Source organism: Coloeus monedula, assembly GCF_965178545.1.
Source record: "Coloeus monedula genome assembly, chromosome: Z".
NCBI lineage: Eukaryota > Metazoa > Chordata > Aves > Passeriformes > Corvidae > Coloeus > Coloeus monedula.
In genome coordinates, this window is record NC_138822.1 from 83604005 (window position 1) to 83630382 (window position 26378).

Genomic DNA, 26378 nt, shown 5'->3' on the forward strand with positions numbered 1-26378 from the left:
TACCTTGGCATGTACAGTCAGTCCCTTGTGTCTGTGGGAACTAGGACCCAGGTGGCTCTGGGAGGGGGTTTATCTTGTTCAGCATGGACAAGTGAAATACTTGCAGACAGCTGGTTTAATCCTGACATATCATTGTTAACTGGATTTGAATGCGATCGTGCAATGCTGACAGTGATTTTATAGCTCTTTATCCCTTGTTTTAAATGGCTCTGTGGAGCAGTGGGGGTGGGGGTGTGAGTGGGGAATAAGGGAAGATATTCCTTTATGTGAGCTTCTGAAGGGAAAACTCCTCACCCCATAGGGTTATCCCACACTGTTATGTTCATGTGCCATCCTGAAGAAGAGGCTTTTCGGGTTGGTGATGTATAAATTCCTGTTCTGTCTGTGTTTGAGAGCTCATGGGTAGGTTACAGCAGGCGTGCACAGATGGAGGGGCCAATCTGAGCATCCTTCAGCCCCACTGGGGTGGTCTGAGCATCCTCCAGTGTGATTGAACCAGTCCAAGCATCCTCCAGCACGACTCAGATGCAAATGTTTTGCTGCTGGGCGCGCTTCAGCAGCTATGGAAAGGTTGAAAGCACCACATTTGAGAGAGGTAGGAAGTCTTGCTTGCAGGTTGCTTGGAGATTTGCGTGCCTTTGGTGTTGAGGTGTGATAGACACAGGACATGAATATAGAGCTAATCTCCAGTGTACATCCAGGGCTGTATGGGTATCTCTACACAGAGGTGCAGTGATGTCCCTAATGAGCAGAATATTCTGGTTATCTGGGGGTTAAGCAGGCTGTTCTGGATATCTGGGTGTTAATATCCCTATCCATGAGTTTTTCTGCTGGAATCTATCAGTAGTATTTTAACAAAATATTGCAAGGAAGGCCTGTGACTATTCGGGAATTGAAAGGTGGAAAAATAAACAAAACAAGCCCAAACGACCTCCCCCAGATCCTCTTCTTTTGTTTGGAATTCATGCATCCCAGTCCTTGGGGATGCTGTCACAGTGCGGTGTGCTCTGCCATCTCGTGGACATGCACAGGCTCCACAATTCCTTCGCCACAACTCGTAATTTGAAGCTCTCTCCTGCTCCATTCTTTCAAAATCCATCTGAGGTGCTTGTTTTCACTGGTGAATAGGTTTTATTTTTGAAAGTTTCGTGGCTGGGAGCTCATGAGGTCATTGCCTTGGCTCAGCTCATGAGCCATAACCTCTTCATCTCTCCTTACTCATAAGAGTCTGCAGTAGGATTTGGGCACTAATTCACCAAAGTGCTGCCAGAAATGACTCTTTTGAAGATAAGTACTCTCCATTTATAAGATCTGCTTTTTACTGCACACCAGGGAGCATCTGCTGCGTCGGGAGGCACAGCTCAGGTGCAGAGAGAGTCTTTATCATCCTCTCCTTTTTCACATCGGCTGTTTTGTTGAAGGAGACCACATAACCACCTTGGCGTCATGAAGACGTCACAGGGAGGGCTGAGTCAGTGCCTTTTGCTTTTGCTCCCTTTGGCAAACACTTGGGAAGTCTTTCAGGCTTGGATGTGTCACATCCAAGTACCCTGGCCCCAGATTTAGTCTTCAGAGCCCTTGGCAAGTGAGCCCTTGGCAAACTGTACACTTACCAGAGAAAACAACCCAAGGGGTCATGTTCTGCAAGATCACAGGATCATGGAATAGCTTGGGTTGGAAGGAACCTTAATGCTCATCCCCTTCCAAACCCCCTGCCATGGGCAGGGACACCTTCCATGATCCCAGGTTGTTCCAAGTCCCCTCCAACCTGGCCTCGGACACTTCCAGGGATGGGCCAGCCACAGCTTCTCTAGACAAGATCCACCCCCCTCCTTCCTGTGGAACTGCTGTAGCTCACAAAGGACTCAGGAGGCTGCATGTCACAGGGGTGTGCTGTGAATGATGCTAGACACAAGCAGAGAGTTTTGGGACATGTCCCAGGTAGTTTCTGGACCGGTGTACTGCAGTGTTTGGCTTTCAGTTTGCTGGACTCATGTCTTCAAGCTGGGCTTGCCCTCCTTCGAATGCTGGGAATGTGCCTTCACTGCCCAGCTGCTCCTTGTCTTGTGTTTTAGGAGGTAGAAATGTGGCACTTCTGAAAGGCATATTGGGCTTTATTGTTGTAATGTGATAAACTTGGAAGATGGCATTGATATAATTTGTTTTGGCATCTTACTGCCTTCAGCTCATCTCCTTCCGTTTCCTTACTGATTCTTGACCCTTTTTGTCATATGCTTGCAGTTACAATAAACTGCTTGTTTCTCTTCTGGCTGCGGTCATCACCCAGCTTCCTTGTTGGAAGAGAAACAAGGGAGAAGCTCCTTAGGAGAAAGGCAGGCTCTCTAAAACTGTCCACGTTCCTCTTAGTACCGCTGTGTTCCTGATTTTGTCCAAACAGGATTAGAAGTACTGGGATTCCTGATTCAGTTTGTAGTTCAGCCTACAGGTGCTTAGGCAAATAGATTTGTTATTTAAACTCCTTTCTTTTTTACACATGCCTGTGTTTGACAGCAAAAGCAAGCAAGCTGCAGGTTCTTCTTTTAGCCTTGATGTTATGCTGCTTTTCTCCTGGTGCTGGAGAACCACATGAATTGGGGCACCCACAGGAAGCTTTGCCCATTTTCCTTGGGACCCCTCCTCACTGACAAGTATTTTCAAGTCAGACCTTACAGTTCAGTGTGGAGATCCTGTGGGTAAAGGTGGGACCTATGCATGGGCTGGTCACTGGGGGTTCCTGCCCCAGGGGAGGCATGGACACACTGGGACATGGTTTGTTGCACCTCAGTGTAGAGGTCTGGGAAGGGCTGGGTGATTCCCATCTGAGGATACCCATGTCCTTTCCCTGTCAGCTCTATAGGGTGCAGTGATGGACCAGCTCACTTGTGGATCTGGTCAGATATGGAAGGTTCCTGAAGAGAGATGAAGCCAACCCAGGTATCCAGGGGGAGAGGGTAGGTCATGGGCAAATGTCCCCTCTGCTGTCGCTCTGCAGGCAAGGAGGGGAGATTGGTGTCCAGCACTGGTGTGAGGGCTTGTTCTTGGACCCTGCAGATCACTGATTCTTCCAGGGAGGTGGTAGCGGGAGAACAGGTCTCTTTGGAGCTCACAGACAGATTTTTGGTGGTGTGGCGTTATTTACTACCGCCGTACAGAGTTGTCATCCACTCCACCTCCTCTCTTGCCTGCTCTTTCTACACTGCAAGGCTGGGCAGTTCTCATTTTACCCAGCACATTAGGCAACCCAGATTCCTCCTCTTTCACAGCCTTGGCCATAGCAATGTGGCCCTCTCCTAGCAGGCTGTTCTGTACTGGTGGATCTGGGGTGGGCTGATCCCTCTTCTGTCATCCCCTCCCACTGGGAGTGACCTGGTCGATGTGGTGTGTGCCCCTTGTGCTCTGTGTCCCTGCTGTCACTCACCATGTCTAACCCTGGTGTCATTCATGTGTCCACCAAACACTTACGAAGAAGGTGGGGTGCCTCCCTAGGAGCCCCAAAATGGGGGGATTACTTCTGCCCATCCCCAGTTCCTGCTGGAGTCTGCCCAGAGTGTGTGGGCACAGCACTGACTTCAGAGGAGGTTTCTTGCCTGACAAGCCCATATCCCAAGGGTCTTTCCAATACAGTAACAGCTAAAACCGCTGTGGAAAGTCCCTGTCAAAGAGCCAAGGCTTGCTTGAGTATAGGTCACAACGTATTGGGAGTCAGAGCTCTGCTCCTGAGCAGAAAGCTTTTGGTTTGCCGTGATTACCAGTGAGACACAGGCTTTCTGTGGCCCTTTTTTTTGCTGCATTTGACCCACCTGACAGCACCTGGGGCAGAGAGGGCAAACTACCATGGTCACCTGTAACTCCTCCAGCATCACTCCCATGCCAGAGTTAAGGCCACCATTGCCAAGGAAGGCAGATGAGGCCATGGGCGTCTCCAGAGCATAGGAGAGGTCTGAACCAAGACTGATGTCCCATGCAGATCATCACCTTGCAGGTTCCTGCAGGCCTGGGCTCTGGTGGTAGAGCGCAGTCCCTGTGATCCCTGAACCAGATCATAAACCCTGAGCGTTTTATCAGATGTGCAGGAAAGGGAAGATCTTCTAGTGGTTTTTTAAGATTATGATGGTCTTTCATACCACAGAATCAGAGAAATATTAAGGTTGGAGAAGATGCATAAGATCACTGAGTCCAGCCATTCCCCAGCACTGCCAAGGCCACCACTAACCCTTGTTTCCAAGTGCCACATCCACGTGGCTTTTGACTCCTTCCAAGGATGGGAATTCCACTACTGCCCTGGGCAGCCTGTGCCGGGGTCTGACAGCCCTTTCCATGAAGAAGATTTTTCCTAATACCTCATTTCCTAATACTGTACAATAGCCTTATTCAGTGCATAAACGAAACACTAGAGAAATGGCCAGGAACTTTGATGTTTCCATTCTTATTTTTATTATCGTTATTATTTTCCTCATTATCATTATTAAAATTGTTAATGTTGCTTATTATCATTATGTATATTATATATTATCGGTTATTATCATTATTATGGTTATTGTTGATGTTGTTGTTGTTATTGTTATTATTATCACTATTATGGCTCAGAGCAGGTTCCTGATTGTGGAAAATGAGATGGGCTCTCCCTTCTCAGGGCTGGTGTTACTCTTCTGTCCCTCAGGCAGATGTAGCAATGCTGACTCATAATTCCTGGGGGTGTCTTCCCAACCTGGTGGGCACAGAGATCCCGTTTCATAGCGGCTCCTTATGCTGCTACTGGTCAGCTGGTCAGAATTAGGGCCAGGCTGCCATGCTTGCCAGGATATGAGGTGTTGGGATGCTCTCACACCCCGATTGGATTGACTGGTCAGGGATTTGGGTTTAGGATGAGCAGGGAGGGAAGGTGGAAGGGACGAGGGTAGTTTGTGCTGCAGCTCTGAAGTTCGGCAGTGTTTGGTGGCCGAGGGGACAGGGCTGGTGGCAGAGGGGAGCCCTTCAGCACTAGAGGGCACTGCGGCCTCGCTGCACGGCCCTGGAACACGGCTCTGGGCAGAGGAAATGAGGCTTTTCCAAAGGCTTTTTCCAAGCAGAAACCCCACTCTGCAGTGTTTCTCACCCTCCTGTGCCAGGTCATGTTGCTCTCTATCCTGCTGTGTCCACCTTGGGCTCGGAGTGCGTGTCCAGCATGGGGAAACCTGAAGGTGTTTCTCTGTACCTGGGGCTGAATTTGGGTGTGAGCTGCATTTTGGCTCTGAGCAGAGTGAGGTTAAAACTGAAGATGTCTGTGACCCCCCCCACCCCCCCAGGTACCAAACCCTGAGGGAGGCTGGTTCTTAGGGGTTGGACATGTCCCATCTCATGACTCCTTGGCAATCCCACCTTTGCACTCACAATCCTCAGCTCTGTGTATCTCCCATGGGATGCTCCAGCAGGGCTCAGTCTGGTGCAATGTTCCTTGCACCAAGGAGCAGTTCCACATGTGCTGAGGGGTTCTCCCCTTCTGTGGAGGTGCTGCTGCCCTGTCAGGGGTAGGATGTTCCCCTGAACACCCACATTTCCATCTGTCCCTGTCCCCCACCTACCTTGTTGTACCCACCCCACGTTAAGGACATGCCAGCCTCAGGAGGACAGAGATGGGCACCATGGGTTGCCCGCTGCTGGACCATCACTGTTCCTTAGACACCAGTTTTCCAGGCACTGGTTTGTACCACAAATAAGATTAATAATGGGATGTGGGCTGCTTTGCAGCTTTTTTCAGGTCAGAATGATGGAGGGGTGGACACAAAGAGATGTCAGGACTAGGCTGGGCTTACCAATAGGAAGTGGTGAAGTTCGGGTTCGTGACCAGGGACTACGAAGAAAGAGGAGTGTGGGAGAGCTGTTCCTGGGAGGACGATGAAGAAAGATCCTCTATTTTACTTTTAAGGAGTCCACAAGTAGTTTTAGTCCCGTGAACTGCAGTTTTCTGGGGAATTAACTGGTTTGGGCAAGGGGAATTGTACTGGGGTATAAGTAACAGCTCAATAGGCATTTCAGGCTCAAAAATGTCACCACATTATGCTCTGGCTGAAACACACCAGGGAGCTACTTGGGTTTTTCCCAGCTTTACAGCTGACTTCCCTTTCAGAAAGGTTTGCTTTTATGCAGCTATATAATATCCAAAGCAAACCTGTTTTGGTTTTTCCCAGTCATGTCTATGGACTCCAAAACACACCCTTTAAATCCTGCCTGAGTTTTAACTTCTCAATAATGTTACGTTTCCTTCTCCCTTGTTTTCTCAGGGGATTCATTAGAAAACTGAGAGGGTTTTTTGCTGCACTCACTTGAGTTTGCTGAATACTTTCCTGCAGCGTGAAAGTAACATGGAGGAATGATTAAATTTTAAAAAACGTTACTAAAAGTAGCTGAGAAAAAAAAAAATCCAGATTTCTAAAGATCCCAAGTAAAAACCCAGTGTCTCTTTGGTCAAGCAGCTATTTCTGCTGGCTTGGCTGTTTCCACATCCTAATCCCCTTCCCTGCTCTCTGCGAAAGGGATGAATTTTTACTAAAATCAAGGGAAGGAAGGAATTTTCTCTCTCAAAAAATGTAGGCTTACCACAGGACCAGAGAAGTGAGACGTGCATACATCCCTGTTGTCAAAGAGACCTGGAGAGCCTAGAAACATCTCACTCTCTAAAAATCCTGCTAATGGGGGATGTCCTCGTCCCTGGTCCGACAAAATAGGAGGTTAATGTTTCCTGACACATTTATAAATTTCTTCTTAACCAGAAGCAGCTCCCCCACCCTTTTCTGCTGCCTTTCCTCTGATGTTGTGGGAATAGAAAGCAATACAATAAATGAGACCAGAAGTTCTTAAAATGCGAATTTCCTGCCTGGAGGCAGCAGGTAAGTGAATCCCATTCAGCTTCGAGAGATGTATATATAGCTATGGGTGTAAATATAGGTATTTAGTGGCAGGGTAAGTGTTTATTGCAATGCAGGGTGGTTTGGTCAAAGATTGTCATTTAAGTGGGAAATTTATTGCTGCACACGACGCCTGGATGTCTCTTCCACGGGGAAAATAAAGACTGTTTATGAAGGGATTAAATGATGTCCTCACTTTGGTAGCAGACCAAGCTCTGTAACCCAGAGGTCCTTTTAGTCCTACATTTGTATTGTCCCTCATTTTATGATTTTAAAAGTACTTTTGGTGGTTGGTTTTTTCAGGATCATAGAATCATGAAAGGGTTGAAGGGACCTTAAAAATTTTATTGTTCCAACTCCTCTGCCATGGGCAGGGATGACTTCCACTAGACCAGTTTGCTCAGAGAGCCATCCAGCCTGGCCTCAGGTCACTTCCAGGGATACTCCATTAACTTCTCTGCTGGCTCTGGAAATGGCTCAAATGTACACATGCTGGCATGGTCAGTGAAAGAAAACTGTGGCCTCCCCAAAATGCCTTTGCTGGATGGTGGGCTTGAAGGATTTTGTTGGGGCTAATAGGAATAGCGAGCGGAATGTGGTCTCCACACCTTAGGCCACGTGATGCTGCCCCTGTGTCCATGTCTCCCAGGGTTATTCCTCTTTATTCTTCTCCTGTTCATACTGCATTGGAGAAACTCCTCATTGTTGGCTTGCTTTCTTTTTCATTCTTTTTGGTTTTGGTTTTTTTTTTTAATAATTCTTGTAACGTTTGAGCAGAGAAACCACTGGAGAATGATAAAGCTTCATTTCTTCCTGCTTTTGTGACCTGCTTCATTATTTCGTTTCTCATTGTATATTCTTCTGAGGCGCCCTGTCCAAACGGAAAGAAAATATGTGAGCTTGTAGGAGCTGTTTGTTTACCTTTGGCTGGGAGAAATAAGACCCCTTGGGTGAGCAAAATAAGTAGGTATCACAGAAGATATGTATTGCTTCTGCTGGTTAGTTCTGGGGAGCTGACATTTACTCCATCGTGCATCTGTGAGCAGCGTTATTTCCTAAAGATGGTGGGCTGTGTGTGCCTTCAGCTGGCCAGCCTTCCTCTTGGTGCTCTGCACAAATAAAATGTAAAACTACATGTTCCTTAAGTTCAGGCTGCTGTACATTTTCTAGATAAGAATGAGAAGATTTGGGGTCAGTAGTTACATGTACACAGTTTGAAGGAGCAGCAGGAGAGGTGAGACACCCTGTCTTGTTGTTTCATGATTGTTCCACAACAATAATCCAAACCAAAGGCAGTTTTTAAGATTCAAGACACAGATTTGCCCTTGTAATTCAAAGGAAAACATCAGTTCAAGCTGACCTCCAGAGTTCTAGCCTGATGGCACCATCCCACTGCTGCTGCTGGACACCCTGGGCACACCACAGAATGACAACAGTGGCTGCTCTGCTCCAGCCATTGGGCCTGTGGTCAGTGAAAGTTTGGTTTTCCAAAGTTTTCCTCTTTCCAGTGCTGCTGCTGGACACCCTGGGCACACCACAGAATGACAACAGTGGCTGCTCTGCTCCAGCCATTGGGCCTGTGGTCAGTGAAAGTTTGGTTTTCCAAAGTTTTCCTCTTTCCAGTGCTGCTGCTGGACACCCTGGGCACACCACAGAATGACAACAGTGGCTGCTCTGCTCCAGCCATTGGGCCTGTGGTCAGTGAAAGTTTGGTTTTCCAAAGTTTTCCTCTTGTTCGGGTTGTTCCCATACCTCTTGCCCATGGAGCTTGTTCAGCCCTGCATCTAGGATCTTAAAACTGCTTGACCAGGAGGGTGTCGCTGGGGAGAGTCAGTCTGTTCTCCCAGGTAATGAGCAACAGGACAAGAGGAAGCAGCCTCAAGTTGTACCAAGGGAGGTTTATATTGGATATTGGGGGAAAATTTCTTCAGGGGAAGGGTTGTCAAACGTGGAAATGGGTTGCCCAGGGTGGTGGTGGAGTCCCCATCCCTGAAGGGGTTTAAAAGCCGTGTGGATGTGGCACCTGGGGACATGGGTCAGTGGTGGCCTTGGCAGTGCTGGGGAATGGTTGGACTCAATGGTCTTAGAGGTCTTTTCCAACCTAAATGATTCTATAATTGTATCAGTCTGTCTCGGTGTAGACAGCGCTGGGAGACATCAGGGATGAAGAAGCTTCAGGATTTCCTGAGGTTATACAACCAGCTCAGCTTGAAGGTTACAGAGAACCTGGGGGCTAGGCAGGTGGCTATGGATGATGACAGGTGGCTAGGTGCAACCAGTGTGCTAAAAAATCATCTCCATGCGAGCAGATTTTGATTTGGAAACCTGGTGGTGTGCTTTGATACCTGTATTGTTGGGATAAGGTTTCCACTTGTGCTTTATTTTGCTGTCAGAGCAAAGCCAGCCCCGTGTGCCTCAAGGCTTTGGGAGGCGGTGCAGTCCCTGCACGCCCTGAGACAGCAGTGTCCCTGCACAACAGGTCACCACCCCGATAAGCACAAAGGCAAGGAGTCAGGCTCACACTGGAATGGTATTTCAGCCAGAAAGAGCAAAGGGGGCAGAAAAATACCCTGACCATCAGTATGTGAGTGGCCACCTTCATGTCGTGCGATCACAATATTGGTTTTCTATTTTATTTTTTTTATGGTTGGCTTAACAATTAAAAGGCTACACTGCACTTTGGTTTTTCCAGTCTGCTGCATCGTGTGACCCCGGTGACTCCGAGCTAAGCCTCGTTATATAATGGCGGGGTGTTTTTTTGGAAAACCTCCATTTAATCCTTTCGGAGCAGAATTTGCTGTTTTTGTTTTCTTTCATATCGTCGTCTTGTTTCCCCCCTCCGCCTACCCCTTCCCCGGCAGGCGCACGCTGGAGGCGTCAGTCTGGGAGCAGGGTCCTTTCTTCCCTTCTTTTTTTTCTTTTTTTTTTTTTTTTCAAATCTGCAGAGAAAGGAAAAAAAAAGGTTTATTTTCGTTTGCTTGGGTTACAGCGCCTTTCCCCGCCGTCGGGGGGAAGGACTACGTGATGTGCAGCAGGTATTTTGTGAATGGAGCACAACCCTGTGACTCCCCGTCGCTTGACCGAAGGGGGAGGCAGGGGAAGGAGAAAGAAAAAAAAAAATAATTAAAAACCACCACCCAGTGACTCCATCTGACTCGTTTTGGCTGGAAAACTTTTTCAGCGCCGTGGTTCTTAAGCCAGGAGGAAGCTTTCTTCTGGCCCAAGAACAATAAAGGGGTCAGCAGCCTGATCCTCCCTCCTACACCCTCTTCCTTCCATTGTGAGGGGTCTGTGCAAATATCCCAGGCTGCTTCTGCTGGGGCCTGAGGGACCTGAGCCGCACATGTGACATTAAAGAGAGACTCCGCGAACTCAGTAATCCTGCGAAAAGGAAAAAAAAAAAGAAGAAAGAAAAAACAAAATGAAGTCTCAGAGGAGCTCTATTTCTGGTGCAGTGTTATGCCTGGAGAAGTTACCGATGGGTGTTTCTCATGGTGGGGGGAAATCCGTCCCCTTACCCTGCCTAGGTGCTGCTTCACAATCCACGGCAGCATCTTCACCACTTGGTCGACAAGTGGCCAAATCCACACCCAGGGAAGGTGAACCCTCATGTCTCACCAGCCCTGCACCTCCTCCCTTTCTTGGCTTATCCAAGAGGGGGAATTTCTGCTGTTCTCATAGTGCAGGTGCAAAACCTGTGTGCTGCAGGTATCCAGTCTCCAGCAAGGATGGGGCTGAAGGAGGCCCAGCTGCTTGACGTGTTGTGCTTGTTCAAGGGATTCACCACCACCTGGCAACACTCAGTTTTTCAAGCCAGTGTTTTAATGACTTACCCCTCGGATGTTTATCACAGACCATGAAGGTCTGAGCCAGCAAACCCTGGGGCAAAAGGTCTTGAGAGGTGCTGTGGGGCCACAGGAATGTGCCCACCAGTCCTGTCCATCATGAAGGCCACCCGCATCTCTCTGGAAGGAGGTCAGACACTGGTCAGAGGGCTGCTGTGATTTCTGATATTTCTGGTGAATCCAGAGCAGTCACGAAACTTGCAGCCCACACTAGGTTCTGCCACCATGAGTGATGATTCTCTTTCCAGGTGGTATCTGCCAAGCTAGATGACATCTCCTCCCAAAGGAGAAGGTGGGACCTGTGGCCTTCTAAGAGAAGTAGAGTTCAACGCAGGAAGCCGCATCATGCACTGAAAACCTGATGCATTTGCCAGAGGGAGAGCATATGATGCTCATCAAGTTGTATGAACCCACCCTTTTTTTTTTTTTTTTTTTTTTGACACGATTACCCACCTAGCGGCATGTGTGACCTCTCCTGGCCGCGTCCCGGCTCGCTGGCCCTTGGCACCGCGCGGCCGCGTGGATCACGGTGGCGATCTCGCCGTGAGGCAGTTCCCGCCGTTATTATCTCCTCGCCGCGTCGATAACGCTTCACTGGCGATGGCCAGGATTTCCTCGCACTACAGAGCTTTCCTGAGAATCAGCTCTGCGAGCGGCGGAGGAAGCAGCCACTGCGAGATTGCTCCTGGCTGCTGAGAACACGGTGGCCGACTTCAAACGTACGTGCGACCTGACATGATCCGAGGAGCGCCGCGCCGGCTCCTCTTTCCCCTCGCCCGCCTCGTCAGGGTGGGTGGGTGGAAACTCCTCTTCTCCTGCAAGTGCTCCAAGAGCTGAAGCAAGACCAAACATGGTTATGAAAGACTGTCAGAGGTGGGGGAGAGTTGTCCCATGTCTTGCCTGGAATTCTGAGGGAACGGCCAGAGCACTCACAGCCAGGGTGGAATTCAGGGTGTCCCTGCCACTCCTCTTGCTGTGCCACAGGGTTGGGACATGCTACACACTTCTTTTTATTTGAAAGGGAAACCATCTGTGGTTCCATTTTTAAGTGCCTAGGCAAACAGATTTGTTATTTAGACTATTTTCTTTTTTTACAAATGTCCATGTTTGAAGGTAAAAGCAAGCAAGCTGCAGGTTCTTCTTTTAGCCTTTTCTCCTGGTGCTGGAGCAGCTCTATGATCTCTGCAGACAGAGTCTAGCTCCAGGATTTTGATGGTGCTTCCAAGTATAAGTGATAATTACATTGGCTGTGTTGACCTTGGTGGAGGGCAGGTGAAGTGTGACAGAGTTCTAAGGTACAGCTCCTTTGCTGATATTCCAGAGAACCAGTGCCCAGCTGCCCATGGCCAGTGAGGCCACAAAATTAAAGTAGCTCCAAGGGTTGCAAGTGTACCTAAGGCTGGGAACCTGCTGCGTTAGAGGTGGAGTTCTGGGAGTACCTGACCATCCTGACATTCCTGTCTGAAGGAGAAGAAAACTGCCTTGTTTGGCTACTACTTGTTGCATATTTTCCTGGCATGATTTGCATACAAGGCAGAACTCGAATTTATTCTGCAAGTCCTCAGCTTCTGAGAGTTGTTGGTTCAGGAAGGGCAAGGCTGCAGTGTAGCAGCTGGTGGCTGTGCTCTTCTGCAAGATCTAGGGTAGTTTTCCTGACATGAGGTTGGATTAAAAGACAAGGTGTTTCGACAGCACGGAAGTCTTTCTGCATGTGAAAATTGATGATTTAGTGGTCACCTAGAGTGATTTGCAGTTTGGATGGAGGAATCCAGGCATCTTTCACAGGTGCTTTTCCAAAGGCACTTGGTTATTTGGTGCCTTTGCTATGTTTAGCACGGGTAAATCAGAAGTTAAAGCCCTGGTGGGAAGGACTGACTGTTCAGGAGCAGAGGGTATTGCAGCAGAGGATGGTTAGAAGAGAATTATATGGAGACAGGTAAGGGATGGGAGTGGGACTTGGTGGCAGTCCCTTAGTCCACTGTCAAGTCTAGTCAAGTTGCTGCTCCTTGATGAGACCAGTCCTGTTTTCAAATAAATTGACCAAAAATCTCCATCTTCTGTGTCCATATTTCTAAACTTCTGCGTGTGTCTTTTGTCCACGTCTTCCAAGACTTGCCTGTGACGCCTGTTTGGAGTGGCTGCCCGTTTGCCAAGAGGGCTTTCACTCTGCCAGACCTAAGCACCTACCCACAGCCACCAAGGTCCTACTATGGGTAGATGCAACTGAAACAAGGTTTAAGAGCTCATATGAAGGGGCATTGAATGGCAAAACATACCCTGCTCCTTCAAGTGACCTCCAGCCCTTTGGAAGCCATTTGGCATCTTGAAAGATTCCCCATTGGGTGCTGCAGTTTGCTGTGGGGTGGTTTAATGGGTTTTGTGTTGCCACATCTCTGTTCTTCCCCTGTGTGGTCACGAAATGGCTTTTCAGACCTTAACTCATGCAGAAAGACATGTCCAGAGGACGGGTTCGGGGAGTATCCTGCCCTGGGAGGTGAGGGCTGAGGCAGCTGGGAGTTTCTGCTGGAGCTTTAAGGAGTCTCCCCATGCTGAGAGCTGTGTACAGTAGGAACAGTCATCAGCCTCATCTTACGTGCGCCTCGTCTCACTGGTTAGGATCGCTTCCCCCGTGGAAACCATCAAGAATTTCCGTTATTTCCTTTCCTGAGGCTTTGTTTGGGTGGGGATTTCTGGAAGGTATTTCACAGGCAGGTATAATTAAAGAAAGACATGCTTTGCCTGGAGGCTTGACGAGATTTCTTTAAAGCCGGGCCTTTAGCGTGGTGGCAAAACAGAAACCGTTTTTTTCCTGGTCCAGTGGAGGGGAGGCTTGGGAAAAGGGGGAGATAATCAGCTGGGAATCATCCCAGTTAAATGCTGCACACTGGGGTTAAGGCCCTTATCCAGCAAATCCTTGAAATATGTGCTTAATTTTAAGTCCCCCTGACTTCAATCTGTTTACTCTTGTGCTTAAGTTTAAGCATGTGCCTAAGTGCTTGGCTGGCTGCAGGCCAAGGCAAATAGTAGTCTTAGGAGCAGAATCGCATAAAGTAAGTGCTTTACTGGACTGAAGTTCCGTGGGACAGCGGGTGCCGTGGCACGTCTGGGATGCTGGAAGGGGACAGTGCTGTGTATCCCAGCTCCATCCAGTTATTCCATGTTGGGTACCACAGACTTGGGGCTGTGCGCACCTTGCAGGGAGCATCCAAACAGCGCGGCCTCTAAACAGGTACCTGAATTTCAGCATCTGTGTTTCTCTGTTCTGAAGGCATCAGCATCACCTGTAACCTTCTGTATATCACAGACACAGTCTTGGAAAAATATATAATTTATTTCTTCTCAGTTGAGAGAAAGGAGCATGTTAGTGGAGGAAAATATTCTTGATTTTATCATCAAAGAAGGAAGGAGAGCAGATTCTATGACCTGACTAATAAATCTTCATAGGAATTTGTGTGGCTGCATTAACACAACAAAAAGGACTCCTGTATTAGCACAAGCTTTTATAATGGCTTTATCTTCTTCTTTCCTGTTCCAAGCTAATTCCTGAAAGCCTTCTTCTAATCCCCCATTTTGCTCATCCAGCCTGGACTTCTTAGAATGATGACAGGGGTTTTTTTCTTCAGTTTTAATCTACAAATGACAGCACTTAAAGCTAATAACTGTAGCCGTGGCACGCACAAAAGTGAAAAACCACCATCAGGAAAACAAGATCTGTGTTTTTTGAAAACACCACTGCCAGGGGTTAAGGGAAATCTGCAGCTGGAACAAATACAGCATTCGTCTAACTTCCTCAATAACTCTGCCGGGGGAGCGGGCAGTTGCCAGACTGAGGAAGCGTGGTTAGCCATCGAGTCTTTGAATGCAGCTCCGTTTCCCCCTCAAACCCATGGAATTTATATTAACCTCCAGCTTTTCTTAGCTGGTGGGAATTTTTTTTTTTTTTTTAAATTTGCTTGAGTAAGAGCCTCACTTTTGTTGCTTTGGTTCACAGGAGGAGCGGAGGAGATGGTTCTGCTCCTTGTGCCGCACTCATGCTGGCAGGAGGCCAGGGATGTTAAATGAATAATTTCTGGCAGTGATAAAGGAGAGAGAGGTTGAAGCTGCCAAGCACAGAGTCACAGATGCCTGATGACTTGGTTTTGGGAAGGGCAGGCTTGAGAGATCCTGGCTCGCTGGGTTGTCTCCAGTCCCAGCAGAGATGCAGGCAAGAGGAAGGACCCCATGTGCCTTTAGCATCTTGTACATGGGTGTAAATGAAGTGGGCAAATCACAGAATCACAGAATGGTTTGATTGGAAGGGACTTTAAAGACCATCTCACTCCAACCCCCTGCCATGGGCAGGGACACCTTCCACTATCCCAGGTTGCTCCAAGCCCCATCCAGCCTGGCCTTGGACACTTCCAGAGATTCAGGGGCAGCCACAGCTTCTCTGGGCAACCTGTGCCAGGGCCTCACCACCCTCACAAAGAAAGAATTCCTTCCTAATATCTTACCTAAATTCAGCCTCCTTCAGTTATGTGAGAATGCCAGTGGGGATGTCTAAAACCATTTTCACTGTGATACTTGTCTACCTAATTTAAGGCCACAGGAGACCTACCCAGGTGAGTGTGGAGGGTAGCTTGGGAGACCTCATTTTGCATCCTGGGGCTCTCGTGGGGTCCCTCTGTGACTTCAGAGCCACTTTGGAGGCAGGGCATCTGCCTTGTGGCTGTGGTGCTGATGGTGGTGGCAGGAGTCCTGGGCAGAGGAGAGAGCTGGCTGAATGGACATGGTGGATGGTCCTGGTTGCCAAAATTGCCATCTCTCTAGTGGCAAGCAGTTTGATGTCTCCTTCCAAGTCGCTCATCACAAAGCGCATCTGCAGTTTTCCTGTCGTGCCCCGTTCTGCTCATTGCCCATTCCAGTCTTAGTGGCCACTATCTCAGACTCTTTTCAGCTTCTGGAGCTGAGCCCATCACAGACCCAGTTCTGCCAGCTACAAGGGCATCAAGGAGATTAGAAAGCAGCTGAAAAAACTGTAGTGAGGAGGGGCAACATGACCCAAGACATCCGGGTAAGGAAGGTCTTTGAGTTGGTCACTTGACATATGAAAATGTATCCAGCAGTTTGCTGCAGATTCTTACAGAATCATGGAATGGTTTAGGTTTGAAAAAACTTTTAAGACTATCAAGTCCAACCATTCCCCAGCACAGCCAAGGCCACCACTGACCCGTGTCCCCAAGTGCCACATCCACACGGTTTTTAAACCCCTTCAGGGATGAGGACTCCACCCCTGCCCTGGGCAGTGTTTCTGTGTTTGACAACCCTTTCCATGAAGAAATTTTTCCTAACATCCAACCTCAATCTCATCATTTTTGTCCCCACTTGGATCTGATGAAACACCTGAAGGTGTGTCCTTGTGACCAACAAGAAATTAATTGAACAGTCTTCACCCAGAACCTGGTAGTCATTACAAAAGCAGCTCTAACGTAGGCTTTCTCTGGCAGGAAAGCTGATGTTTGAATGATGCCACAGTCTTTGGAGTTGACATGTTTGAGATTCAGACTTTGCATGATGTGGGAGAAGGGATATGGCCATCCTGCTGCCTGTCCTCTATCATTTGGACAGAAACCAGTTTTTGAGGATTCTTTTTTTGATGGGGATGCCAGATCCAGGTCCAGTGTCACATTTGGACGCTGCTATAAAGCAGCTACAAACATGCCTTTCTCACTCATCCCCATTTTACTGCTCAGAGTAGCCTGTGGCTCCCAGAGGTCTGCAGAACATCAGCGAAAAACCACCTGTTTAATTAATACATGATGTGATATGATTGATATTCTGTGGCAAGTGCATCATGTTTTCTGAGCTTTTGCCTGCATTAAAGCCCATTACAGCTGGAGGAATCTTAGATCCTCAGGGCATGAAAGGAAAGTCCTGGGGAGGGATCAGACAGACACTCAAGGAGCAGCTTCTTCTCTCCAGCTACAAACTGCCAGTAAACTGGCAAGGAGCAAGTCAGACCCTTGTGTTGCACAGCCCACACTCCTGTGAAGGACTGGCACTTTTCAAAGGGAAGAGTAGGGCTTTTATAGGATTAAATTGGCATCTGCACATTGGGATGTTTTCCAAGCCAGGGTGACTGAGACATGGGATCCTTACTTGATCTCTGTGGGCTGAAGTAGACTAAACAGCAACTTCAGAGAGGAGAAAAGACATCTCTTGGTGGCATAGTCCTGAGGATAGTGCACTGGCTCAGTCTTCAGCCAACTGCAGACAGGAATATCTGTTGTGTGAGAATGTTTCCAGCACAGCACAAGGGACTTGGTAAAGGAAAGGACCATGCTTTGGCCATGAAGGTCTGTGAGAAACGTCCACTGTTGGGCCAAGAGGGGCTGCCACCAGCGTGACCATATTCAAATTGATGCCAAAATTCCCTTTTGCTTTGGTAGTGCAGTGTAGGGATCACAGGGATATGGATCATGCTAAAAAAAAAAAAAAAAAGTTTGTTGAATTATAAACTATTGTTTGCAACCTTATGGTGTTGAAAAACTTCATTCACTTGGAAGGTGTCCAATGGGAAGTGCCAAGGACTGAGCACTGAGAAAGTTCTCCTAGTGCCTCTGGATCTACCCATGGTGAAAGAAAAGAGGAGCCACCCGTTGTGTGTAAGGCTGTGAAGTTGTCACTTTGTAAATGAGGCAGTTCATCACTGGTACACTGTCCCAAACCCCAGGAGCTTGCACAGTCTTGAAGCTCCTTTAGGCTGAAACTCTGGTCTGCCTGAAAGAAGATGAGTGGAGGCCTGCTTCTGGGGGGCTACACGGATGGACATGGAAAATACACCTTTTTTTAATAGTAAGAGTGAAATGGAAATATTCTTAGATGCAGCCCTTATCACCTGGGAGCAACACTGAGGTTCAAGCATACCTGGCCAGGGAGGCTGTACCAGCGCTGGGGGTAACACAGAAGGGTTCCAGCTTAGAGGTTCCTAAACTCCCTGAGTATTACTGTCTCTGTCCAGCTCTGTGGCTCACACACATGTACACACAAACACACAGCTAGCTTCAGAATGAAGTCGCTGGCAAAAGAGGCAGGAAGGTTCTTTGTGTGGATTCCAACAGGAGCATTTATTGCTTCTACACTGTCAAAGGCTGCAGAGGCAAAGATGAACATGATCCCAAAACTCAAAGTTTTATCTGAGGGCAGGGAAAAGGCAGGACCAGGGAACGGGGACCAATGGGGAACTCTAGGGGAATGATGAGGGGTAGAGGCCAACAGCCAACCAGGGAACCCAGACTGGGAGAGATTAACACAACAGAACAAGCATCCTGGGAGAAGCCTTTCTGGTCACCCTAACATGAAGTGGTTCTTGTGGTACTAGGGACTTGTCTTACTGAGAGCTCTCTTTCCCTTGTAATGTATGTTCACAGGTCACCACACCTGAGGTCCTGTCAGGTCTGTTTATACATTACCTTAAGAATTTATCCCAGTTCTGCCTGTAGGTCTCCTCCTTGTGACACCACCCACCATGATGGAACAGTGGGGAGGTGTTGAGGGACCTCCTGCCATCCCACCTCCCTCATCTCAGCTGGAGAGACGTGGTCAAACAGCACACCAAGGTGCACAAATGGGGGTGGCGGGCTTTGAAGAGCACAAGGGACAGGAAAAACCAGACTGGGGAACTTGACAAGTACAGAGGAAATGTATATTTTAAAGAAAAGTGGGACTGAAATGTTTCAGAGGGACTGAAATAGCTCAAATTATAAATATTCCAATAGCAACCTCATAACACTCTTAAGGCCCGGGTAAAGCTGTTCCTCCCTCACCCCCAAGCTGGTGCAAGCCAAGGAAAATGTAGGACAAGCTTTTCAGAGTAGTGCAGCCCTTTCTCAGGATGAGCTGGGGCTACCTGGACAGACTGCAAACCAAACAGCATGTCTGGTGCCTCCTGGTCGCAAGTGATGTGGGCAGTATTTATTCCCAATATTAGATGAAAAATACTCCTTTTTCCAGGGAAAAGCAAACCCAGGTCACCAATGCGATTTATTTTAGTGATTCTATTTAAATATTCTGCACTTAAAGACTCCAAGCAATGGTGTGGTTATAGCTATACCTACTGGATAAATGTATTTATTTATGGATGGGATGCTTTACTGCTGACAGTACAGTTTGTTTTGAAGCCTGACCAGGGTAGAGGAAATACATACAAATAAACAATAAACCTAAACAACACTAAAATAACATCAGTTAAGACAATTAGAGTTACTTCCACTCGCAAAGTATTGTTCCCATTTTGCTACAACATGGGAAAAAGCTCCATTTCCTAAGTCAGCTAGTAACTGATTTGGGATTTGCGGATTCTGGTAACAAAAGGGGATTTCTTTTGTCTGTTATTTATACTCTTCCTATGGCTCCGTGTGTCCGTGTCGGCGTGTCTGGAGCACCCTGTCTCAGTGCAGCAGTGTCTCCGGCCTGTCCCCATCTCTGTGCCTTAGCTGGGCCTCGTTGGGCTTCTCCTGCTGACCGTCCTGGTTGTGCTGGTGTGAACATGTGTGTTTGCAGAGGCAGTTTCTCCTAGAAGACTTTGTCCTGGTTTTTAAAGTTTTATTATCTCTGAATTACGTATAATTCAGGAGCTCAGGGGCCAAGAGTTAAAAATAGAGCCCGGAAAACGCGCTGTCGGTAATCAGCAGAAGGTGTCAAGGAAGGTTCAGGCCATGTTTTAATTGGGATGCTTTGCCTAATCATTCTAATGCTTTAATTGCATTTGCATCCTTCACCCCACACAGGGAATTTCATGCTGGGTTGTTCTGCCATTCTCTGTGTGTTTTGTGCCATCCCAGAGCTGGCTGCCGAGAGTTGAGGTGGGACAGCTTAGCTGCCACCAAGTAGTTCATGCCATTCCCAGCACTGTCTTGCCTCCAGCTATGTGTCTGCTCTCTGCCAGGAGCCAGTAACAAGCACCAAGGAGACGTGACAGGATAATAAGTGTCTGAATGATACTTCTTTGGGTCTGGGGCTGCTTGTGTAGAGTCTGTGGTTCATGAGAACACCCATCATTCTGTGAGAAGTGTACACCAGAGCATTCGCACGCAGCAAGTGGGAGTGCAGGAGGTTGTATCTTTGGGGCAGCAGGGGAAGGCAGAGCCCTGCAGGGAATACTGCAGGTGCTGTTAATGATAACTAAAGAGTGATGTTTACTGGGACCATCCTGATCACAGTCACAGCAATCGCAGCCTTCTTTTTGGAAGAAGTCTCCTCCAAGGTGCTCATCACTGAGACATGTGCTGCAGCTACACATTCAGCCTTTGCTGGCCATCTGTGATTTATGGTGTACGCCCCAAAGATGCACTTAACCAGGAAATCCTCCGAACTGGGACATCTCCCATGCAATTGCTTAGAATCACAGAAACATAGAACCACCTGAGCTGGAAGGAACCCACAAGTATCATTGAAATCCAGCTCCTGGCCCTGCACAGGACAGGCCTAAGAATCCCACCCTGTGCCTGAGAATGTTGTCCAAATGCTCCTGGAGCTCCTCTCTGGGGCATATTGCACTATGCCATCAGGCCAGCACATCCTGCTGTCAAGGTCCCATAGAGCATCTCTTCTCCATGACAGAACTTCTTAGATCAGTCGTGGCAAAACCCGGAGTTTTGTTCCTTTTCCAGCTCCTGGATGGCTGGAAATTGATTTCTTTGTCAGTCCTTTAGTTCAGTTTAGCCCTGACTCCAATGACTGAGGTTGAAGAAGATGTCCTTGGAGGTTGCCAGGACCCACGTGTGCGGTGTTGTGGATGAGGAAGGATGGTAGAGCCACAACCGTCAAGTACTTTTAGGGTTTACTTGCCTTTTATCTTGTGTGGGGAGTATTTTGCAAAACTGTTGCACTTTCTATTCCTTAGATGTTGAGCACCAACCGGTTGCTTATTCAGAAGCAACTCTTATTGTAAGCACCTTACAGGAAAATATGAATAGCTTGCAATTTAAAGGAACAGATTTATCACTTTATGTTTTAACAGAGAGGAAATAATTTCTGTGTGGCTTCCTGACAGTGTTTGGTGTCCTTCCATGGCCTTCAGACCAGGTCAAGGCTTTGGTTTGTGCCTCAGCTCTCTCCTTTCAAGATGTAAAAATTTCCCCTCATGGGTGACAGACCAGAGCCGTGGGAATTCCTGGAAGAGGAAGAGGCAAGTGGCCTCTGGGAGGAGAGCTCTGCTGGAAGTGCCTGCAGGACTTAGAGGTGTTCGTGTGTCACTGAATCATGGAATCACAGAATGGTTTGGGTTGGAAGGGACCATAAAGCTCATCTCATTCCAACCCCTGCCATGGACACCTTCCACTGGAATCGCCTCCAGGAGAAATGCCGGCCTTGGGTGGATGGAGGTGATGGGGGTGCTGCCAGTGGCACCTCTGCCATGTTTTTAACGTGCAAGAGGCTGGCTGGGGTGGTTGTACTGAATATATTGGCACATTGAACCCCATAGGCACCGTGATTATGGGACTGGCACAATAATAGTTAAATATATCTGCAGCTCTATGCTGTCCTGGACTTCCCTGCCTTGGACAATCCATCCTATAGGCAGATGAAAGCCTTATTGCAGGGTGTTGCAATTCACTGGGTGGGTTTCTGCTGCTCATTTCTGGAACCACAACATATTTCTGTTTTTACACTCCCTCCAGCCTCAGTATTTCTGTTGTTCCCTTTGCACGGGCAGATGGGTTGTCCTCAGTGATCCCAGCCCCACCTCACCCTTCCCACTCCCCCAGAAAATAAATCCCACCCTGAACTTTGTGTGCAATAAAACCCAGCGAAACTCCCAGCTCCTACCTCAGGCCTAATAACCTGTTTGTTCAGTTCAGGCCTTCTGCAACCATTTGTTTAAGATAAGCGAGAGCGGATGTTTCTTGAGGGCACAAAAGGTTCTTGAGATAAAGCTCCAGCAGGACTGATCCCGTGCTGTGGCTGGAGCATTTCCTTCTCTCATCACCTGAGTGTTGGTTTTTTCCATCAGTACAGTGCTTTTCTCAACCTTCTGTTCACACTCAGGGTTTCAGCGTTGCTGTTTCTATTCAGGTGTCTTCACCTGCTTGACAATCACAGGCTGAGGGTGTTTCTGCTGCATGGGGAACATCTGTGAAAGGGGCAGAGTAAGTTGTTATGAGTGAAGACAGTTGCTTTGTGGGCTGAGGTTTCACATCTGAAAGTCAGGCTGTAAAACCACAGGGATGAAGAAATGAACCCAAACCCCTAGAGGCCCCTCGAATCTTTGTGAAACACCCATGAGTTCAGCCACCTCAGGCAACAGCTGCACTTGGGAATTGCAGCAGTGGAGGAGGAGGAGGAGGGAGGGTGCAGATTGGTCCCAGATAGAACTATCTCTTTTGTAAGGCTGTTGTTGTCAGATGCCAGAGGAGTTGCCGCGATTTGCTGCCTCGGGGTGGTCACAGAAGAACCACTGGGAGCAGAAAGCTCTACCTCATTCCTGCTTATCAAATTGTGACTTGGGAGTGTTCATGGAAGAGAGGCTGGACCTGCCCCAGCCCTGAACCCCCTGTGCCCTGGGCTGATCCCCAGCGTGGGCAGCAGGGCAGGGGGGATTCTGCCCCTCTGCCCCGCTCAGGGGAGACCCCACCTGCAGAGCTGCCCCAGCCCTGGGGAACAACAGCACAAGGACCTGGAGCTGCTGCAGCCAGTCCAGAGGAGGCCACCGAGATGCTCCAGGGCTGGAGCCCCTCTGCTCTGCAGCCAGCCTGGGACAGCTGGGGGTGTTCAGCTGCACAAGAGAAGGCTCCAGGGAGAGCTCAGAGCCCCTGGCAGGGCCTCAAGGGGCTCCAGGAGAGCTGCACAGGGACTGGGGACAAGGCATGGAGGGACAGGACCCAGGGAATGGCTTCCCAGTGCCAGAGGGCAGGGCTGGATGGGATATTGGGCAGGAATTGCTGTCTGTGAGGGTGGGCAGGCCCTGGCCCAGGGTGCCCAGAGCAGCTGTGGCTGCCTCATTCCTGGCAGAGGTGTGGAACTAGATGGTCTTTATGGTCCCTTCCAACACAAATCATTCTAAGATTTGTTATCCCCAAATTTGCTGTCCCCCGTTTAACAGGCAAAGCTGGTGCCTTCCTCCAACTTCTTCAGATGATCCTGCTGCAAAGGAGGCATGAGAAAGATCGTAGCAAAGTCTTTCTTTTAGGAGGGTAGCGCTAAACCCAACCATTTCCCTCTTCTGATCCTGCCTCTCTTCCTCGTGTCCCTCCCAAGCCAGTATCCCACAGGCTACTGGGCTGGGGTGTGGGGTGGGATCAGCAGAGGGATGTTACTGGGGAGGGGCAGATATCAGTGGGTGAAGAGGTGGAGGCTCTTGGGTTGCTGCAGAGTGCCAACGAGATCTTGAAAGCTTTTTATTTGTTCTTCCATTAAACTTTGGTGTAAATGGGTCTGGGGGGGCAGCATTTTGGAATCACACAGGCAGGCAGACAGGGATGAAGCTTGGACAGACAGGTAAAGCACAAAAAGAGAGCATGTGGCCTTCAAACCTGCTGCCTGTGACCTGTTTGCAGCAATTCCAGTAGATGACAGGTTTCCCTAGCTGGCCATAGAACAGTCACCTGAGCTTGCCAGACATCACCTTCTCCAAGAGTTGTTTTCCCCCAAAAATCTAAAAATGTGTATGCACGTCACAACACAGCTGGTCTCCTGGGGACTGGCCCAGAGGGCAGACCATTCCTGAACAACCCTTCTTTTCCAGAGCTTCTGGCCCTTCTTGTCAGAGCATGTATGTTTATGATTTAAATTGGAACGTATGTGCATTAGAAGTCCCATGGGCGTCTCAGGTTCTGCTCCAAGCTTCCCACCATGCAAACCACAGAGTGTTTAGCATCCAAAACTGAAAATTAGCCCTGTTAGCAATCCTTCCTGTGACCATGGGCTCCTTGTGCTTTGCTTTTCCCACACCCCTCGCTTTCAGAACCAGCAGCACTGAAATGCTGGTTTGTTACCTTCTCCAGCCACCTGTGCATAAATATCAGAATAAAACCCGTGAGGGAAGGAGACCAAACATGATTTTGCTGCCTGCTGAGGAGTTGCAAACCTGCCTATGAAAACCATGAGCAGCTGAGTTTGATGGTGTTTCTGGCCAAAGCAGGAGAAAAACCCATGCCTCTTGTAGACCCACTGCAGAGGGTGGTCTTCTGCCTTCAGAGATGTTTGCCTTTGGCTCTGTTCAGGGATTTGGGCTTCCCAAGGAGCGTCTCTGCTGAAAGATGGAAGAGCTGCATTTCAGATCCACGTTGTCCTCAGTGAGCTGGCTCTGCTGAAGGCACTTCCACGACTGTCCTGCACAACCTGTGGTGGGCAGCAGCCTCAAGGCAAGAGCTGTGTTATCAAAGCTCTCACCGTGCCCTTGGGATTCTGCCCCCACCCACCCATTACCTTTGGTCTTCTCCAGCCGTTCCGCCCTACTTGCAAGTTGCTGATATTTCCTTTTACATCAGTTCACTGCACAAAAAAAAAAAAAAAAAAGAGTCAACTTTTCTCCCTTCCAAATTTAGCTTTGTTTAGGCACTAAAATAGACAAGAGTAGGGATCAGTGACTGTTTTTTTCCAAAACAGTGTCTCATGACGAGGACTGAGGAAGGGAACTGCTTGGCTGCAGAAGGGAGATGTTTGATTTTCCTAAATGGGGACACAAAGTTCTCCTCTGTTCAGGCACAGACGGTGTCCAGGAGTGCTCCTTGGATTAGGAAGTTATTCCCATGTAATTAATTCATCTCTCATCCCGTTGACATCAGCTGCTGGTGGGTAGAGGTCTGAGGAAGGACAGGGATTCTCTGCAAGGAGGACATGCAGGAGTGCACTGCCGTACGTATGGTTTCTAGTTGGAAAGAGCAGAAAGGCAGCTCCTGAGGCTTTAATGAGGGCTTCACTAGAGGAAATTGGTCCTTGAGTGGAGTGCAGATAGTTTCATTTTTCCAAGGTAATTGGATTTGCACATGTGTCTGCAATGCAGCTTAAATTCCTAAAAACACCCCAAGCATTAGCCTGCTGTGGTAGTACAACATTTAGAAGCAGTCTCACTAATTATTATACTATTTTTAGTCTTATTTCCTAAACTGGCTCTGCTGATGGGATTGGGCTGTGTGTGTCTTCTCCTTCCCTTCCTTTTCTCATTCCATTTGTTATCTGTTGGCCGATTTCAAGTAATTTTTCAGAGGAACAGAGATCTCAGAGATATGGAGCTCTTCCTATGCGTTCAGTGAAAATAAATAGTTGGGAAAATGAGTGATGAAGAACACTCAAACCACAGCCCTCAGTAATGAAGTTTCAGTATGAGCATGCTGGTCCAATGGAAGGTGTCCCTGCCTGTGGTAGGTGGGTTGGAACTGGATGATCTTTAAGGTTCTTTCCAATCCAAATTATTCTGGCATTCTGTGATTCTAAGCTGTTATAGAATCATGGAATTCTAGAATATTCTGAGTTGGAATCCCCTCACAAGGATCATCCAGTCCAGCCCCTGGCCCTGCACACACACCCCAACAATCCCACCCTGGGCATCCCTGGCAGCGCTGTCCAAACGCTCCTGGAGCTCTGGCAGCCTCGGGGCCGTGCCCATTGCCTGGGGAGCCTGGGCAGTGCCCAGCACCCTCTGGGGGAAGAACCTTTCCCTGATCTCCAACCTAAACCTTCCTGGCAGAGCTCCAGCCCTTCCCTGGGTCCTGTCCCTGGTCACAGAGAGCAGAGATCAGAGCTGTCCTTTGGGAGGAGCTGCAGACCCCAGTGATGTCTGACCTCAGTCTTCTCAAGGCTAAACAAGCCCAGTGATGTCAGACACTTCTCGTGTGACCCCTCCAGACTCTTCACCATCATTGTAGCTTTCCTTTGGACCTTTTCTAATGGCATTATATTTTGGTTCAGTGAGTTCCTTATGCCTTGAAGTCTGGAGGAGTGAAGCTCTCTGAATGAGAAGACTCCAGCTGCCATGGGAGTGATAGAGTTGCTGCAGCAGCAGTTTCTCCAGGCTTTTTGCAATGGTCAGGATGGATGGTCACAATAAATCCCATCTGTCCTCGACTTGGCAGTGCCTCCTCTGGCCTAAATTCATCATCATCCCCAGCAACCATTCTCTTCCATTACGTCTTCCAGAGAGAAACTCAAAATACTGTTATCTCAGTAACTGCTACTAAAATCAACTGTCATTTCCACAGGCTCTTCACTCAGAGAGCGGCTTTTCTCTGAAGTCAGTGTGTTATGTTGTCATGCCAATGTCACAAAGCTGCTGCTGGATGAGGCACATCCCCACCCAGCCTTTGCCCTTGCCCAGGCTGCTCCCTCATGACCCCTCGCACGTGGTGATTCCCAGCAGTGGCTGGAGCTCTAGGCTGAGATAGATTGCGTTGGAAATAAAAGGAGCAACTTTTACAGGGCTTCTTGTACCAGCTGGGGAAGGACAATACTGCATAAATAAAATTCATTATGGTTATGACAGCTCTGTGGTCCCTGGAAAATAAATAATGCTTTGCACTTACGTAGAGCCTTTCATCCAGGAACCTCAGAGCTCTGTGTGAGCATTAACAAAGCCTTGTCATGCCCATAGTAGGATGGTAAATACAGCAGCCCCCTTATCAGATGAACAGACCGCATCAGAGTCGGCACCTTCAGTGGGAAGAGGGCACTG

General features: G+C 48.5%; 1 protein-coding gene across 4 annotated transcripts in view; it reads left to right on the forward strand.

The window, feature by feature from the left end:
• The window catches only part of CTIF (cap binding complex dependent translation initiation factor), a 148350-nt gene that overhangs the window by 52954 nt on the left and 69018 nt on the right, over positions 1 to 26378 (forward strand). The window lies entirely within an intron of this gene.